This window comes from Protopterus annectens, chromosome 3.part1, assembly GCF_019279795.1.
Source record: "Protopterus annectens isolate FY-2018-M chromosome 3.part1, PAN1.0, whole genome shotgun sequence".
In the NCBI taxonomy this organism is placed as follows: domain Eukaryota; kingdom Metazoa; phylum Chordata; order Ceratodontiformes; family Protopteridae; genus Protopterus; species Protopterus annectens.
The window spans coordinates 771,226,787-771,243,066 of NC_056732.1; the positions used below are offsets into that span (position 1 = coordinate 771,226,787).

Below are 16,280 nucleotides of genomic sequence, written 5' to 3' on the forward strand. Positions count from 1 at the left end.
ATAAAAGGGTAGTTAACTTGAAAACTATACTAGAAAGGAAAGAATATATTGGTAACAAGAAGAATACAGATGTTATTAGGGCTAAAGGTACATATTCTTGTTTTAGTTGTAAACAGTGTAGACATGTTACAAATTCATCATTTATATGCTTTCAGCATTTACGCATTACTTATTGGTCAAAACAATACTACACTTGTCACAGTTCCATGATTGTTTACATAGCTCAGTGTCAAACATGTCCTTGTTATTATATAGGTATGACCACTAGAACTTTAAAAATCAGAATTAGTGAACATGTTTTGGCTATCAAAAAGAAAGATTCTAATAATGCACTAGCTAAGCATTCAATGTGCTGCAGTGATTTTAAAAAGTTTAATTTTGCAGTATTAGATAGTGTAGATAATCACATTTTTGGTGGAAACCTTAAATTATTGTTGGAATGTAAAGAATCTTTTTGGCAAATTTATTTGGGAGCAGATAAATTTCCTGGTCTCAATGAGACCATAAACATGAAATGTTTTTTAGAAATGTATTCTTAGTTATGTCATTAGTTTTCTCACATTTTTAAGATTAATGTCTTTTGATATAGTAGTATCCAAGTTTTTATTATATGTGTCAGTGTGTCTTTAAATTTTCAAGTTTATTAATTAACTAATTAATTATGTTAATTTGGATTGTATTTAATGAATGAGATGAATGGTAAAGTTGTTTCTGAAGAAGTTCACTGGTCATTAAATGTGAATGAAAGCGCTAAAACAACTTGGTGTCTCTTATTGAGCTGTGTTTGGTACTGCAGTTGTGGAACTTTGAATTATTAAGTTAAATAAAATCTCAATATTTGCATATTTATCCATATAAACTAAAATTAAACACTGGGTAACATCAGAATATTCATAGAAATAAGAAGTAAACTTAAATTTAGCTTGCTTGCTGGATCATCTGCTTTTAAAATGAACATACTGCTTAGTAGGTTCTACTTCCGCAACAATTCATTATTGCATAATTCTTCTGATGTTTTCAAGTAGTACAGATTTTTTTTTTGCACTAAGGACAATATAACACTATGTAATGTAACAGATACCAAAGTATAAGGAGAGTTCAAAAATGCTAATTGTATCATTTTAATACTATTTCAAGAACAAAGTAGTCTGAAGTAGCATTTCTTTTTGGATAAAAATTATCAAGCTGTAAATAAATAGTTATGAATAGTTTACTTATTTCAACTACACCAAGACTTGTCTTAACCTACCATGTACATTAGTTTATTTAGTAATACTTAATACTCATAAGTTTCAAAAAGAAAATTAACTTTCTAGATTTACAAATTAGTTATGACAACACATCAAATAAGTTCAGTAGTGCTATATATAGGAAACCTACATTTGCCAATCAATACTTGCACAGGAACAGCATACACCCCTTTCATATGAAGAAAGGAGTAGTGAAGGGACAATACATCCGTTTGAGTAGGTTAACTTCTGATGAAGAAGTTTTTTTCATGGAAATGAGCAATTTAAGGGTTTTTTTTCTAAATAGAGGGTATGATACATCATGGCTTCAGAATATTGAACTAGAAGTTTTGGCACTTCGAGACAACAAAGCAGCACCTATTTTGACTTGCGGTTTGCCTAATACCCTTTCTAATGACACCAACAACAAAGAATTTGTTGGGGCCTTTATATTGCCCATATGTAATGAAATGTGGGTAATAAAAGAAATCATAGAAAATAACTGGAAAATTATATTAGGTAATCAAGATCTTACTAAAATTATAGGTCACAAACCATTTTTTTACCTATAAAAGGGTAGTTAACTTGAAAACTATACTAGAAAGGAAAGAATATATTGGTAACAAGAAGAATACAGATGTTATTAGGGCTAAAGGTACATATTCTTGTTTTAGTTGTAAACAGTGTAGACATGTTACAAATTCATCATTTATATGCTTTCAGCATTTACGCATTACTTATTGGTCAAAACAATACTACACTTGTCACAGTTCCATGATTGTTTACATAGCTCAGTGTCAAACATGTCCTTGTTATTATATAGGTATGACCACTAGAACTTTAAAAATCAGAATTAGTGAACATGTTTTGGCTATCAAAAAGAAAGATTCTAATAATGCACTAGCTAAGCATTCAATGTGCTGCAGTGATTTTAAAAAGTTTAATTTTGCAGTATTAGATAGTGTAGATAATCACATTTTTGGTGGAAACCTTAAATTATTGTTGGAATGTAAAGAATCTTTTGGCAAATTTATTTGGGAGCAGATAAATTTCCTGGTCTCAACGAGACCATAAACATGAAATGTTTTTTAGAAATGTATTCTTAGTTATGTCATTAGTTTTCTCACATTTTTAAGATTAATGTCTTTTGATATAGTAGTATCCAAGTTTTTATTATATGTGTCAGTGTGTCTTTAAATTTTCAAGTTTATTAATTAACTAATTAATTATGTTAATTTGGATTGTATTTAATGAATGAGATGAATGGTAAAGTTGTTTCTGAAGAAGTTCACTGGTCATTAAATGTGAATGAAAGCGCTAAAACAACTTGGTGTCTCTTATTGAGCTGTGTTTGGTACTGCAGTTGTGGAACTTTGAATTATTAAGTTAAATAAAATCTCAATATTTGCATATTTATCCATATAAACTAAAATTAAACACTGGGTAACATCAGAATATTCATAGAAATAAGAAGTAAACTTAAATTTAGCTTGCTTGCTGGATCATCTGCTTTTAAAATGAACATACTGCTTAGTAGGTTCTACTTCCGCAACAATTCATTATTGCATAATTCTTCTGATGTTTTCAAGTAGTACAGATTTTTTTTTGCACTAAGGACAATATAACACTATGTAATGTAGCAGATACCAAAGTATAAGGAAAGTTCAAAAATGCTAATTGTATCATTTTAATACTATTTCAAGAACAAAGTAGTCTGAAGTAGCATTTCTTTTTGGATAAAAATTATCAAGCTGTAAATAAATAGTTATGAATACTTTACTTATTTCAACTACACCAAGACTTGTCTTAACCTACCATGTACATTAGTTTATTTAGTAATACTTAATACTCATAAGTTTCAAAAAAAAAATTCAGAAGCATAACAAATCCTTAGAGTAACAACTACCTGTTGATAATTCTAACATTATTATAAACAATGAAGCTCTATGACTTTTACATTTTCCTATGATGAAAGATCTTTGCTTGCACCATATCACAAAAACTAATATCATAATTTAAAATGCTGAAATGAGAGACCCCTGATAATTAAATTAAAATACTAGTCTACACTTAAATCTGATTAAGTAGTCAATCTCCAATTTTTTTTCTGTTTCCAAAATATAAATTAATAAATTCAGTTTGCCCTTACCCTTATATAAGTACTCCTCCTGTTTCTTTATGAATCACTTGTAAAATCAACTTACTACTCATATACTCATACCTTGTATCATTGTCAGTTACGATTAAAATAAATAAAATTACAGAAACATAAGTAGAATTCAAATGTTCCAAAATCAAACCAATACAAACCAAAAGAACACTGCCGCAGGGTGAAGTAGTCTTCCAGACAGATTTATAGTACATTAAGAAGACTGCTTTATCCTGTGGTAGTGCTCTTTTGTTTGGAATTAAAAAAAAAAAAATATATATATATATATATATATATATATATATATATATATATATATATGGGTTCCATTCGATTGGTCAAAGTTTCAATACTTCAAAATTCACTTGTGCGAGACTAGTTGTTCGAAGTACTGAAACTTCAAATACCAAGTATGGAGATCAGAATACAGCGTGGAACGGGAATATTCCCTTTTCCTCATTGTAATGCATGTTGAAGTTGGTATATTTAAATAGGGAGGGCTGTGAGGGGCTCAGCCCCTACCATGGGGGGAATTTTTAATGTTTTTTTTTGTCAGCCAATCCAGTGACTAGACTTTAGCAAAAGTGCACTTTCGTTGAAATGCACTTTCGCTGAAGTGGGCATCTACTTTTCTTTTTCAAAGTAGTGAAATTTCGATGAAGAAAAGTAGATCCATATATATATATATATATATATATATATATATATATATATATATATATATGTATAATATATAGTATATATACACACACACACACACACACACACACACACACACACACATGTATATATATATATATATATATAGAGAGAGAGAGAGAGAGAGATACAGACTGAGAAACAGTGTGGTACAGCACTTACTATGGTCAATCTTATTTCAAATGCATTCACCAGTAATTCAATATCTTACTTAATCCCTACCAAACCACACCACAAGTTAGCTGCTATGGGAAAATTAATATCACTTGATTACATATTATATGGGAGAAGTTCTGTAGTCATGTACTTTAGTGTCTTTGATGAATGTGTATCTACCCCTATAGTGGAGGCAAAGGGGAAGTTTACTACTTTCGATGAAAATTGGCCCTATTCATGCACAATGCACAATACCCAGATAAGGCTTTTAATGTAATAGAATGGTAGTCAATACCCACTGCTATTCAGAAATTGTTTTTGCAATGAAACAAAAACCTGTGTCACGACTTGGCCCATTGCAAATATTTATGCAAATGATCCAACCTCATGAACATGAAAATATTGACAAAACATACAGCAGTGTTGTACATTCTGGGTTCTGCAATATAAAATATAGGAGTGCAATGGCATAAAAGCAGCAAACAAAGCTACTGTGACTACTGTAACCCTCTTCCCCACTAGCATGCTCTTTAACAGAAAGTGATGAGCCATATAGTAGGCTGTTAAAAAACATGAACCACCCAAATATGCACTACATAGTGGGAAACTTCATACTGGTAATGCAGCCTCTTACAGTGCATAAAATCATGTTACCATACCCTGCCATGTCCTAGCTATCCACTGTGATGATGGAGTGCTTCCTCCCCTGTGAACTTGCACAGCATTAAATCCTTTCATTACCATACCATGCTAATGACACAAGCATGGCTGATTTGCATAATGATTGTGAGTGATTATGAGCACAACTGAATGAGGCAGTTGTAGATTGTCCAGCCTGTCTTAATAAACAGTTGCTTTAGGTATTTAGTAAGGCATGAGGCATAGTAAGCAGCTTTCTCATCCACTAGCATGGTGTAATGCTTTCAGATTACACAGTACTGTAGATGGCCAACTGAGAGCAGTGAATTTTGAGAGGTCCACAAACTAGCATAATAATAAAGCAAACTTTTATTATTTTCAAATTTAAAACATCAGAAATCTATATATAAACTACTAAACTGCATAAATATCAATTTTGGTGGAGATATACAAATATTTTCCTGTCAAGTAACTTGGAGATACATTGAGTCATTGAATACGAACAACTCAAGGAATTCTCATTCAGATGCTGCTTTGAAAAAAGAACTGCAATTGATGACATCTACCTTACAGGAACTATTTTTGAAGATGGATGGCTTTAAACATGACTTAGAAAGCCTCAAATTAAATTCTCAAAAACAGACTGATACTCTTAAGGAACTATTACAGTAACACCATACAAAAATAACAAATATAGAGACTTCTCTAAATGACATTGAAGGGAGACTCAAAGAGGAAGAATTCCAAAAAGGGTTTCTGCTTAAACAGAATACATGGCTGATAAACAAAATGGATGATTTAGAAAACAGGGAAAGGAGAAACAACATAAGGATCTTTGGTCTGCCTGAAAACACTGACGGAGAAGGCATTATTTCATTCTTAACCTGGATTCCTGAATTTTTAGACTTGAAAGAGGGATTTTCATTTGGAATTGAAAGGGCACATATAACACTGAGGAAACCTGCTTCTAACTCAAAAATACTCCAGCTAGATCCATAGTTATAAAATTTCTTTCATTTCTGGACAAGGAACTAATATTAAAATCTGCTTGGAGAAAATCACCCTTAAATTACAATCAAACCCTAATAAGGTTTGACAGTTATTATTCTTCCAGAATATAGGAACAAAGGAAAAAAGTCTGGCCAATAATAAAACTGTTGAAACAAAACAACATTAAACCACAGCTGGCCTTTCCACCCAAGATAAAAATACTTCTTGCCAATGAGATGAGAACCTTTAATGACTTAGAAGAAGCTACTATATTCGTCAAAAACAACAAAATAGTGACTATCCCAGAAGAAATGGAAGGGATGGCCCCTACTCTTAAAAGAAGAAAAGAAACAAATCCTTGGACTGATGCTAACAAGAAGAAACAAAAAAATGATTCCAAGATAGCTGTCCCAAAAAGATAGCTCTTACAACTATGTCTCTCAAAGTATCAACTGATATAGTACATCACCTGTCATCTGTTTTTATTTAAAAAAAAAAGGAAGGCATTCTTAAACAACTGAGAAACAGTAATGATTTATTCAGAATGCTCAAAGAGTCTGATAATTCTTCACAAACAAAGGTAGGTCAAGGTAGGTTACTATTTACATTATATATAAGCCAAACAAAGCAACATATAATACAAACATAGAATTTTTTTCCCCCTACTTGAACTCAATGAATGCTTATCTTGTTCATTTTTCATTGTTTTTATGTATACTAATTTAAGTAATTAATTAATCAACTAATTCAACAAGGTACCATTCATCAGATTTCAGACTCAAATGTAACAAAGTAACATCATACATAATAGAAATAACAGCAGAGTGTTTTGAAAAAAAAAAAATGCTGTCATAGACACTAATGCCTTCTTTAGTTAAAGTATGATTTAGAAATATCATGTATATCCTGGTTAAATAATAGCAGCAAGCTCTTAGTACAAATATCATCATTATTCTGTCTAAATATAGTTAATATCAATTATGGCAGGTATCACAGCTACAAGTGCTGCTTGATCAAACATGGATATGGATGTGCATGGATGCAGCTATGTCTGGCAGCTAGTACAAATGTCATTATTATTCTGTCTAAATATAGTTAATATCAATTATGGCAGGAATCATTGCTTCAAGTGCTGTTTGATCTATCCTGATATGGTGTGCGTGGATGCAACCGTGTCTGGCAGCTAGTACAAATGTCATTATTATCCTGTCTAAACATAGTTAATATCAATTATGGCAGGTATCATAGCTTCGGGTACTGTTTGATTAAGCCTGACGTGGTGTGTGTGGATGCAGCTGTGTCTTGCAGCTATTGTATGCTGCTTTCATCTCTGGGAAGCTGTGGGTTGCGGCTTGTGATCAAGGTTTACTGATGCTTGTGCATTATGAAAAGACATTTGGTGTTTTAGCCTGGATCCAGGGGAAGGGGGTGGATGGAGCTCTGATTTGGGATATTTTGGCAGAGAATAGTTTGTTTATACATCTGCTGAGTGAGAGGTGGGAAGACTGGAGGAATGTTGTCTCTTATTGTGGCTGATTGTTGGGAGCTATTGGTTTGTTGTCCATTCATTTCCTGGCTGCTGCCTCACTGAAAGGGAGGGAATTTAGGCTTGAAGTTGCAGTGAAGTGAAGCTTTGGTTCAGGTGCATCGTGAGCCTCTGGTATGCAGTACACAGACACATTAACAGAAACAGATGCTCCCAGGTTGCTATGGTAATGGAGACAGAGTGACAATAATGCTTATTGGCTCTAAGGAGCCTCTGAGATGATTCTCTGCAATGTTCTTGGTTTAAAAAAAATATATATAATATATATATATATATATATATATATATATGTACACATATTGATGGTCTCCCAGTACTTCGTTTAGCTCATTAAGTTGATTTGTGATAAAAAAAAAATAATAATAATAATAATAGGCACAATTTTATATTTAAAATGTATTTTGGTCCAAACACATTAATGACTTACATAAGAGTGGAAGTCTGAGTTATTGTGAAAGACTAAGATCACTTAGTCTTTTGCAGTACCCTTTGCAGTGGTCTGGGAGGTGAGCTTGCTCAGATGTGCTGGGCATATGGGGATAGCTGATTCTAGGAGTGTTAGGGGTTGCCGGGAAGTGCTATAGAGTCATCAGATTTCCTATGTGGAACTATCTGTGGGAATGGAAGGTGTGTTGAGTAGTTCACTGGTAGAGTGGCCACTGCATGAAACAGGGTGGTAAAATAGAACAGGACAAATATTGGTTTGGACATTTTAAGAACAGTCTGGAAACACACCACATGAACTAGTGAATAGTATTCTGGCAAAACTAGATGGGTATTGTTAGCTGTGCTTGAAGTACTGATATGTATGTATGTAAGGATGGAAATATAGTTATAACAAATACAAAATTAGAAGGGTCTCATAATTTAAAGTCTATGGACTGTATAAACATGCTTGAAAGGAGATAATAATAAGAATAAGCATTACAGCTTGTAGTCTCTCAAATAACTAAGCAACAGCCCCAAAAAATAAATAAATAAAAACACACAATAGTTATGTAATGTATGATTTTAGTAAATCTAGACATAAAATATATAATCATCATATAAGATGAAGCAGTCTGCTTAATTTAGATATTAAAGTCAGGACTTAATAACATGGGCTTGTGTATAATAACACTACTGTTTTAACTTGTCATAAATGACATACACTACACTGAACATCAAGTGGAAGTATGATGATTTTCTTATATAAGTAAATATGCATAACAAGTCATGTAATTCTTTTAATTTGAATTGTAGTTTTTGTAACCAATCTTGACCATATATAATACTTAAGTGGTTACCAAGGTAACTAATGTTTATACATGACATCAAACTGACAAAGTTTTTCAAGAGAAACAATATAAGCTTGACTTTGAAATGCTACAGAATGTAACAATCATATTCTAAACAAATAGTATTAAATTAATAGACACTCAGTTTAATAACATGGGCTTTTGTATAGTAACACTAACTTGTCATAAATGACATACACTATATTGAACATCAAGGGGAAGCATGATGATTTTCTCATATAAGTAAATGTGCAAAACAAGTCATATGGAGTATCTCAGGGTTCAGTCCTGGGACCACTCTTGTTTGGCATCTACTTCTCTGAAGTACAGGCCAACACTAAGGGACTCTGACTAACAAAGTTCACAGATGGCTGCAAACTGGGAGCCATTAATGAATCCCCAAATGATGTGGATATTCTACAAAAGGACCTTACAGAAACAGATGTTTGGTGCCAGAGCCATGGGTTCAAGCTCAATGCCAAGAAATGTATAGTTATACCCTTTGGGAAAAAACATGTACCCATGAATTACCACATAGGTGGCAGAACACTAAACATCGAAAGTGTGATGAGAGACTTAGGGACACAGGTGGGCAGTGGTCTCACCTTCAATAACCACATTGCCACAACAGTCAGGAAATCCTTCTATGTGGTACACCTCATCATTAAGGGCTTTTCATCCAGAAAAAAGAGGTCATTGTCCCACTCTACTCATCCCTCATTAGACCCATTATAGAGTACAACGCCCCATTTGGCATGCACCTCACAAGACATCTGCAACAGCTGGAAAGGCCACAGAAATACCTCACTAAAAGAATCTCAGGCCTAAAACAGATGCCCTATGCTGACCATCTAAAAAAACTCCAGCTATACTCTGTGGCATATTGTCTACTCAGAGGTAATCTCTGCTTAACATACAAGGTCATGTCAAACCCTGAGCTGTTGGACATGCTCCACTTAAAGAAATCCCAATCCCTCAGTACCACACACTCCAGGGATCTAAACCTTGTCATCGCAATGAACAAAACATGCTGGAGGGATAGGTTCCTGACCCAGAGACTCCCAATACTCTGGAAGAGACTGCCCATACATGTCAAGCATAGTGCCTCTTTGGCCCTCTTCAAAAGGAACCTTGACGAGTGAATGGGAGATAGGAAATTCACCCCCGGAGATCACATCAGTCACCCTGCTAGACAGGGGTCAAGGGAAGTAAATATTGTGGGAAGAAATATTCAGGGAATTTTTATGGCTAGGCTTGTATAGGCCCTAGGGCCAATAGCCTAGTACCAACCTATGAATCTATAATTGCTTTAACTTGAATTGTGGTTTTATAACCCATCCTGATCATACATAATACTTAAGCTTTTGCAAGGTAACTAATGTTTTTATCCATGATATCAAACTGACAAAGTTGTGCAAGGGAAACAATAGAAGCCTAAACCAGGAATTTCACAGAATGTAAAAATCACATTCTGAACAAATAGTATTAAATTGACAATAAGCACTCAGTTTAACCATTGCTGATTATACAATATATAATGTTGCCACTTAAATCTAAAAACTTTCAGTATATGCCATAAAATATCAAGTAAAACAAGTCCAGCTGACTACAAAGTTGTGCTCAACCACAAACCAACTAGTATGAACAAAGATGGAGAGCACAGCACCACAGCAGACCAATGAAAAATGCAGATGACAGATGGAAATAAAATGAAAAACTTTTAATCAATCAGCAAACAAAGGTGAGTGCTTTAGTGATATATAGTCTGAAGAAGCGATTTAATTGCGGAAGCCCTCGCCTTTGTTTGTTGATTGATTAAAAGTTTTTCATTTTATTTGCCATCCATTATCTGTGTTTTTCATTGGTCTGTTGTGGTGTTGTGCTCTACGTCTTTGTTCATATGCCATAAAATGTCAATTTATGAGTATGGAAAGGGAACCTCTAGTTATTAATCACAATAAGTGAATTTGTTGTTGTTAACCTATAATTCACTCATTTTATAATAAGAAATTACAGATATGAAAATCCTTATGTGTAAGAAATAGGGGGAAGAAGGATGCACTGATAATTAAAATGCATTAACTTTCATCCATGTTCATATAAAACAAACTTGATTCTTTAAGTATGTTAGCAACAAAGTGATTACTTAAATGCTGGCAAACAATGAAATATAACTTCTGATATACCCAGTAAAATACATTATATTATACACATTAGGTATCAATATTATTACAATCTATTTATATTAAGTAATAAGTTTTGAAAGACTTCATCATTAAGGGTGGATATGTTAAATAACTATGTGCTATAATCTTTTACTGAGGTTTTATACATGATACATCCTACTTTACTATGATTGAATTTCCTGTCATCTATCTTTCATGTATATATTAATTGCTTATACAATAAGTAGACATTTATATTGTATTAGAATTCTGTCTAATCTACAATAGTACTATATCTGTTCAAAATAATATAAATATTGCTTATTCCTTTTACAAATACTCTCCATATGATAATTCAATTTATGTAGCTTAGATGTTCTGGATTGTCAAGTTATGAGTGATAATCTGATGGACTTAGGTTTATCCATCAGATTAGGAATGATTTTCATTCCATGGTTAGTGCAGATCTTAGTTTTGTTAAAATTTATTAATTTAAATTTATTTCACAAAAGCATTTTTAGTATGCCTGACCAAAATATTACTTTATTGGTAAACACTCAAAGTATAAAACTGATAATTTCCTTTAAAAGCTCAAACATATACTTTATATGTATCAGAGGAAAATATTTAATAGTCACAATAAAATAAAAAATACATAGTCTAAATAACCAAAGATGGATTTAACTTTATTATCTTGAAATACCAATGGCTTAAACAATTCTAGCAAGAGATCATATCTACTGAAATATTTAACATGGAACAAAGCACAAATTGTCTTCCTTCAAGAAACTCATTTCAAAACAAATGACAATTACAAATAGAATCCTAAGGAATATATGATATTGGCACAATCCACTTCTAAGACAAAGACAAAAGGGGTAACAATTTTATGGAAAACAAATGTGATTAACCCAGAAATCATTTATAAGTATGAAGAAAAAGAAGGCCTTATGGCACTAGTAATAGTTAAGTATAATGACAGAATATGGACCCTAGCTAATCTATACTTGTTCCCAGGCATTGGAACAAGAACTGTTAAAAAACACTTGGATTTCATTTCCAGTAATTATAAAGGCAACTTAATATTAGGAGGAGATTTTAATTGTATATTTGATATTTCTGAAACTACAAATAAAAGACCACTGCATACATCTGCTGCATCAAAAGCTTTAAACAAGTGCATAGAATCATTTCATCTTGTAGATACTTTCAAATTTAAAGAAGATAAATCTTTGTTGTTTTCCCATGAAGATCACAGATTTGGTACCCAAACTAGAATAGATAAAATATTTGCTGCTCATGACTTACACTCTAAAATCATGGGTCTATATTAGAAGCACGAAAATGCTTCTGAGCGAATACGGAAACAGTGACACATATTCATCGAATCGCATTTAAGCGATTCAATGAATATGTCATGGGGCAAGGAGATAGTTGGCCAACTTCATGGAGTTGCCCTTTCCTTCCCTATAGTGCGATCTCGGAGTTGGTATATGTAGTTAGTGGGTTGTGGTGTTAAATTATTTTTTTTAGCGAACGGCCGTGTAAGTTTTTTTTCTAGGGAAAGATTTGCTTACTGGGCTGTTCGATATTTTTAGGTTTTGCACATTGTGTTGACGTTTATGTAGTTGTGCATATGCACTTTTGGTCTTATAATATAGACCCTAAAATCATTAATTTCTCAATCACTCCCTGCCCCTTTTCAGACCACAATTCATTGATACTAAAACTTCAAAATGGGTACAGACCATCAATCTTTAATTCCAGAATTCCAGCATATATAACTAAAATTAAAGAGTTCAAATCCTGGTTATTATCTGAATTACAGTTCTTCTTAGATATTAATTACACCACAGAGATAAATAAAATAATGATATGGGGCTCATTAAAAGCTTACATATATGGTAAAACCCTAACTTGGTATAAAAAAAATCAGAGAATGAGATTCTGAATTATTAGATCTACAATTCAAACTTTTCTCAGTAAAAGCTGAAAAAAATCAAAATAATTTGGATATAAAAAAGAAAGTAGAAGTATTAAACAATAAATACAATGAAATTCTAACACACAAAACTAGTTTAGCTTTAGAAAAACTAAAAATTAATACCTTGGCCACTTCTCCCTAACATCTACATAATGCATCCACAAGAATCAAAATACAATCAAAAGCTAATAACATTAAAATTATCTTCCATGAAAAGAAAGGGAAAAATGTCTCGGATATAGGTGACATTCTTGATGCATATAGAAATCACTGTATGGAACATTTCCAAAAAGAAAATATACATATCGTTCAATTAAATCTAGATGAAAAATGTTCTAATATAAAAAAATACCAGCAAAATTAAAACTAGATCTGCAAGCACCCATATCCCACAAAGACATTACAGATACAATAAAAGAGGATAAAAATAATAAAGCTCCAGATATAGATGGCATATCTATGGAAATATATACACTTATTCCTTCAAAGATACTATCCCTCTTCCATAAAACTCTATTAGAAATTCAGTCACAAGCTTTAATACCACCCTCTTGGAGATATTCCTTAATCATACCAATCCTAAAGAAAAACAAATCCCCAAACCTCTGTAGCTCATGTTGACCTATATCATTACTAAATAATGACTATAAGATATTTATGGCAATATTAACTAAAATAATGAAAATACCACTATCCAAATCAATAAATAATGATCAGACTGGATTTATATATCATAGACACACACATGACAACATTTAAAAAAAAAATATCTTATAGATTATGTTAATAAAGAAAATAAAGAAACATTCATAATTGGCTTAGATATAGAGAAAGCCTTTGATTCCCTAAATTGGGACTATTTATTCAAAATCCTAATGCTATTTGAATTTCCTGCATCCTTTGTTCATCTCCTGAAGAATATATATATATATATATATATATATATATATATATATATATATATATATATATCTATATATATATATATATATATATATATATATATGTATATATATATATATATATATATATATATATATATATAAATATATGTATATATCCATATATATCTATATATATCTATATATATATATATATATATATATATATATATATATATATATATATATATATATATATACAAATAATTTAGCGTATGTCAAGTTAGGTCCTTTTACCTCTGAATCTTTACATATAACATAAGGCACTAAACAAGGATGTCCCATGTCACCGATTCTATTTGCTCTGGCTAGTGAAATATTGGCAGATTCAATTCGTAACAATATAAAAATCAAAGGAATAGATCTTTATGAACAATAAAATTCTAAAGTAATGCTATTTGCTGATGACATATTACTAACATTATCTAATACAAAAGCGACATTAGAAGAATTAGATATATTAATTGACAAATTTCACATGACTTCAGGACTCCATTTCAATAAATTAAAATCAACATTTTTATTTTTAAATAAAAAAAAGAGCTGCAGACTAAGGGGGATCACATCATAGGAAAACAAGAATCTACCTTAAAATATCTAGGGATTGAGTTATGCAAGGATAATAATGAATTAGTCTCAAAAAACTACAATAATATCATCAATACAATTAAAAACTCTGTGGAAAAATGGAACAAAATAATATTAACATTTGAAGATAGACTACAGTTAATAATAATTGTTTTACTGCCTAAGATCCTATATATAGCCTTAGCAATACAACTTTTACCAGATAAGAATATTTATTTATTTATTTAAATTTGTTGACTGGGAGTGTCCGACTGGACGTAGGTCCATTTTCAGTGGAGGCCCGGGGAGAAAAGCTCCACAGTAAAATAAACAGACAGTAGTTACATTGGATTACATAGCGATTAACAATTTAACATAGCAATTACTTACAACATATTTACAGATGAAGAACATAGTACATCAGTAGACAACTAGAATCTTTATCTGTAAAGTACATAACAGACATTAACAAATGTCACAATGAGAAGTTCCTGCTGTATAATAAGTACTGGGCTTATGAGCATCTGAGCTTGCTATAATCAAGGTAGTTAGTGGAGTGGAAAGAAAGGTAGTGGTTGGATGGGGTGGATGATATTAGAGTGGGAGTTGCAAGGGCATAGCCAGCATGTTTTAGGTGCTTTTAGTAAAGTTTTGAAGTGGGTGCATGATGGTACGGAGGTAATTGTGGGTGGGAGTGAGTTCCATAATTTGGCTATGGCGCAAGAGAATAGTGCTTCACCGCAGAGTTGTTGGCTTTAGTGATCTGCAAGTGATTTTTGTTGCTGGATCTTAGTGATCTGGTGGTGCGATAGGGTTGAAGTAGATTCTGGAGGGATGGGACATTTAGTGGATGGTTTACTAGTTTGTGGGCGAGTGAGAGTTGATACCACTGAAGGAGGTGAGGGAGTTCAAGCCAGCCCAGTTCAGCAAGTGAGAGAAAGTGGTGACTACGGTAGGATGCCCCTGTGGCGAATTTGGCAATTTTGTTGTAGCAGGTCTCTAGCTTGTTTAGATCACATTGCCTTAGGTTGGTATATATTGGAGAGGCATAAAGTAGGGTGGAGATAAGGTGGGAATTTGCTATTGAAATCTTTGCTGCTTTGGTGAGAAATTGCTTATTTCTGTATAACGCTCCTAGTTTTTTGTGGACTTTTTTTATGGTCATGGATATGTGAATATCAAATTTTAGTTTATTGTCTATTTCCACTCCTAGCAATTTGGTGTGTTCAGTTGGGTATATAGTGGTGTTGTCTTTTGCTGTGATGTTAAAGTGAGAGTTGTTTTGAGTATGTTTGGTGGGTTGGAAGATGAGTAGTTTAGTTTTGTTTGGGTTGAGTATTAACTGGGCATCGGATAACCATGTTTCAAAAGAGGAAAAGGCTTCCTGTGTGACTTTTTGCAGTTTGGGTAGGGACTGGGCTGAGCAGATGATGGTCAGGTCATCTGCGTATTGTATGAGTGTGCCATGTTTGGTGGCAGAGGCAAGATTATTGGTGTAAACAGAGAAGAGTAGGGGTCCAAGGATGGATCCTTGGGGAACCCCTATGGAGACAGGTAGTTGGGAAGATATGTCATTCTGCCATACAACGGATTGTTGGTGGTCAGACAGGTAACTCCGAAACCAGTTGGTGACTGACTGTGAGAAGGATAGTTTATTGAGGACAGAGATAAGTTGTTTCTGTGGGACCATGTCAAATGCTTTAGATAGGTCTAGGAAAGTAGCAGAGGAGAGATAGCCATTGTTTTTTATGCTGAAGGATAGTGTTAGTAAAGGAGAATAAGGCAGTGGTGGTGCTATGGTTAGGTCAGAAACCATGCTGAGTACTGGAAAGGAGGTTGTTAGTAAGGAGGTAGTCTGAGACCTGAGAGTGTATGCATCTCTCTAGTATTTTGGAGAGTGGAGAGAGAATAGCTATGGGGCGGTAACTGGTTAGTTCT

At 32.9% G+C, this 16,280-nt stretch overlaps 1 protein-coding gene across 1 annotated transcript in view; it reads right to left on the reverse strand.

Moving 5' to 3' along the window:
* The window catches only part of LOC122797720 (CUB and sushi domain-containing protein 3), a 5,249,173-nt gene that overhangs the window by 4,119,127 nt on the left and 1,113,766 nt on the right, over positions 1-16,280 (reverse strand). The gene's annotated exons all lie outside the window — the stretch shown is intronic.